At 38.6% G+C, this 4,585-nt stretch overlaps 1 pseudogene; it reads left to right on the top strand.

The window, feature by feature from the left end:
- Positions 1-3,953: 3,953 nt before the first annotated feature.
- Positions 3,954-4,585, top strand: LOC127230563 (T cell receptor alpha variable 13-1-like; annotated as a pseudogene).

Here is a 4,585-nt window from a genome sequence, read left to right as displayed (position 1 = left end):
AGGAACTTTCATTGCACTAAGTGCCCATATGAAGAAAATTGAGGATAATAACATTAAAGAATTAACAGCACAAGAGAAAGCCTTAGAACAAAAAGAAGCAAACTCACCCTGGAGGAGAAGACACCAGGAAATAATAAATTTGAAGGCTGAAACCAATAAAGTAGAAACCAGGAATACAATACATAAAAAAAAAAAAAAAAAAAAAAAAAAAAAAAAACAAATTCTACAAAGAGATAGATTTTCAAGAAAATCAACCAGATAGACAAACCTTTATCCAAACTAACAAAAAAGCAGAGCGAGAAGATGCAAATTAACAAAATAAGAAACGAAAAGGGCATATAACAATGGAAAGAGAGTAAATCCAGATAACTTTCAGGTCATACTTTGAAAACCTGAACTCCACAAAATTTGGAAATTCAAAGGAAATGGACAAATTTCTGGATAACTACCACTTACCAAAATTAAACCAAGAACAGACAAACAACTGAATTAGACTTATAACCCCCAATGAAATAAGAGACAGTCATCAAAAACCTTCCAACCAAAAAAAAAAAAAAAAGCCCTCGGCCAGATGGCTTCAGTGCAGAATTCTACCAGAAATTCAAGCAAGAGCTAATACCAATACTCCTCAAATTGTTCCACACAATAGAAACAGAATGTTCATTACAAAACTCTTTATGAGGCTATAATCCCCTTGGTCCCCAAACCTCACAAAGACAAAACTAAGAAAGAAAACTACAGACCAAAATCCCTCATGAACATTGATGGAAAAATACTCAATAAAATACTGGCAATCCGAATCCAATAATACATCAGAGAAATCATCCAACATGACCAAGTGGGCTTCATCCCTGGATTGCAGGAATGGTTTTACATATGAAAATCTATCAATGTGATCCACCATATAAACAAACTGAAAAAGAAAAACCACATGATCATCTCCCTAGATGCTGAAAAAGCCTTTGACAAAATTCAACACCCTTTCATGATAAAGGACTTGGAGAGATCGGGGATAACAGGAACATACCTAAACATAATAAGAGCAATATACAGTAAACCAACTGCCAACATCAAACTGAATGGAGAGAAGCTTAAGGCAATTCCTCTAAAATCAGAAACAAGAAAAGGCTGCACTCTCCCTCCATATCTCTTCAATATTGTACTTGAAGTTCTAGCTAAAGCAATAAGATAACAAAAGGAGATCAAGGGGATACAAATTGAAAAGGAAGAAGTCAAATTTTCTTTATTTGCAGATGATATGATAGTTTACATATGCGACACATAAAAACTCTACCAGGGAACTATTACAGCTGATAAACACCTTCAGCAAAGTAGCAGGATACAAGATACACTCAAAAAAATCAGTAGCCCTACTTTATTCCCACCACAAAGGTGCTGAGAAAGCAATCAGAGAACATCACCTTTTACAATAGCCACAAACAATACAAAGTATCTTGGGGTAATGCTTACCAAAGCATAAAAGATCTATATAGCAAGAACTTGTGCCTTTAAAGAAAGAAATTAAACAAGATATCACAAAATGGAAAGATCTCCCATGCTCTTGGATAGGTAGGATAAACATAGGGAAAATGGCAATCTTGCCAAAAGCAATCTACAGATTCAATGCAATCCCCATCAAAATCCCAGCACAATTCTTCACTGACCTTGACATGATTATACTCAACTTTATATGGAAAAACAACAGACTCAGGATAGACAAAACAACCCTGCAAAATACAGGAACATCAGGAGGCATTTCCATCCCAACTTAAGCTCTACTACAGAGCTATAGTTCTAAAAACAGCTTGGTATTGGCACAAAAACACCTGAATCATATCAAAAATCCTAATATTAATCCAAACACCTAGGAACATCTGATTTTTGACAAAATAGCCAAAAGTGTACAATGGAAGGAGGAAAGCATCTTCAACAAATGGTGCTGACACAACTGGATATTAGTGTGTAGAAGACTGCAGATAGACTCATGTCTATCACCATGCAAAAAACTCAAGTTAAAATGGATCAGAAACTCCATTAATCCAGCCACACTGAGCCTCTTAGAAGTAAAAGTAGAAGGTACCCTTGAACAAATAAATAGAGGAGACTGCTTACTAAACATAACTCCATTAGTAAAGACACTGAGATCGACAGTTAATAAATGGGACCTCCTCAAACTAAGAAGCTTCTGTAAAGCAAAGAACACAGTTGACAAGACCAAAGGGCAGCTCGCAGACTGGGAAAAGATCTTCACCAGTCCTACATCTGACAGAGGGCTGATCTCCAAAATATTCAAAGAACTCAAGAAACTAGTCAAAAAAAAAAAAAAACACCAAATAACCTTATTAAAAATGGAGTACACCACTGAATAGAGAACTCTCAATAGAGGAAATCAAAAAGGCTGAAAGACACTTAAGAAAGTGCTCAACATCCTTAGCTATCAGGGAAATGCAAAATAACTTTGAGATAAGATCCTACTCTTGCCAGAATGGTTAAAATTAGAAATACCAGTGACAACTGTGTGGATGGCATTATTTCCTTAGTGTCTCCATCCCTACTGACTTGTATAATCTTTCTGCTTCCTCTTTGCAAAATTCTCTGAACCCTGAGGGGAGAGGTTTGATGGGGACATTCCACTTAGCACTGGGTGTTGTGATGAATCCCCACTGATTGGAGGAAGAATGAGAGGAGAGGCCCCAGCATGCTGTCTATTAGAGGCGATGGTACCAGGGAACTGTAATGGAGGACAAGAAGGACAGTGAAGATGACTTACCTACTTTCCAAGTCTATATGTACTCTGAGTTACCAGTTAGTGTTTATAGCTTTTCACAGTTGAGACAAAGGAAAGGAGATGGGCCAGAAATGGGGTGGGGTGGTGCTGGGGGCGTCCATGGAAAGGAGGAAAGTTGAGATTGTTGTGAAGTTTGGCAGATTCTCCAGGGAATATACCACTGCTCTTATATGAGTAATTTAGTCTAAATGTGGTGGGAGTGAGTGAAATGGATGGTGCATCCTCAAGATCAAATGCCTTCTGAGAACTTTTCAAAGAGTAGTTCCTATGTGTATTTGTGATTCCAGGTCAGGACATCATCTCTGGAAAGTAAGATACATGCATACAAACATCATATCTGTATTGTCAACATGATCTCACTGTAATGGAAAGAACATTGTTATTTTGCAACTGAGAAAGCAGGAGAGACATAAAAAAAAGTATTTACTTGTGTTGCATAGCTGTCAAGGACAAAAGTTGGGCTAACTTTCTGTCCCCAAGAAAGGAAGAATTCCTTGATGAATGATCTGAGCACTCTGTAAATACAGTTCCAGATAAAAAAAAATACAAGAAATCTCTCTCTCTCTCTCTCTCTCTCTCTCTCTGTCTCTGTCTCTGTCTCTCTCTCCCACTCTCTCTGTCTCTCTCTCTGTCTCTCTCTCTCTCTTCCTTTATCTCTCCCCCTCTCCCTTTCTCTCTCTTTCTCATACACATATACACAGAAACACACAAATACATCAAATATACTTTTATATATTAAAAATCCTGCATAAACATTTACATATGAAGTACTATACATAATCTATGGCAAACTTAAAGGTAGAAAACAGAATCCCTAATGTGTATAAATACCATTCTTGATCTCTCGGCACTAGGACCCTGTTGTTATGCTGTTTTATGTGTCTGAGTCCCTCATAGGACAGAGAACAGAGGCCTCAATGTTAAAGGATGCAACCACAACCATAAGGTGGTAGTAGACCTTAGCTGCTGGGGAGTATGAAGAGAGAATTCTCTTCCTTGTATGCTGGTTGTACAGGCTTAGGGCAAAACAAGAGACACTTTCTCAGTGGCTCAAAGGATGATTAAGAGGTAGAATTGTTACTGAAAAAGAACAACACTCAGGAAGCTGTAGCTGACCTGCTAGTCATCACAAACTACACTGGATCTTAATTTAATAGGAAGAACAATGAAGACACATGTTTCCACTTTATTCATGATACTGTGGCTGAAGATGGATGGTGAGTTATGATGTTTGGAACTTAGAATACTCTGTGGGTTTTTCTGAGACATCCAGGGGGAACTCTATTTTATTTAGGGTTTCTCTAGTGAATGTATACAAAGAGAATCCTGGACAGTGATGACATGACAACCTTTCTCCTTTATTTCCATCTCTCTTCATAGAGTTGAGCCAAGGAGAGCAGGTGGAGCAGTTCCTTCCAACCCGACAGTCCAGGAGGGAGCCAGCGCTGTCATCAACTGCACTTACACAGACAGTGCCTCCTCCTACTCCCTTTGGTATAAGCAAGGACCAGGAGAGCATCCTAAGCTCATTATTGACATTCGATCAACTATTGAAAGAAATCAGGACCAAAGACTGATAGTTTTACAGGATAAGAAACCAAACACTTCTCCCTGCACATCACAGACACCCAGCCTGAGGACTCTGCTATGTTCTTCTGTGCTGCAAGTGCACACTGCTCCCCAGGCACCTGCAGCCTCTCCTCAAACCTGACACGGCCTGGAGCCCCATCCACATCCTGTGTCACGGGCTTTCCAGTGCAGAATTTATCAGTTGTTAGTTGTCAAAACCAACTATAA

Source organism: Phodopus roborovskii, unplaced genomic scaffold, assembly GCF_943737965.1.
Source record: "Phodopus roborovskii unplaced genomic scaffold, PHOROB, whole genome shotgun sequence".
In the NCBI taxonomy this organism is placed as follows: Eukaryota; Metazoa; Chordata; class Mammalia; order Rodentia; family Cricetidae; genus Phodopus; species Phodopus roborovskii.
This window is presented reverse-complemented; position numbering and strand designations above follow the sequence as displayed.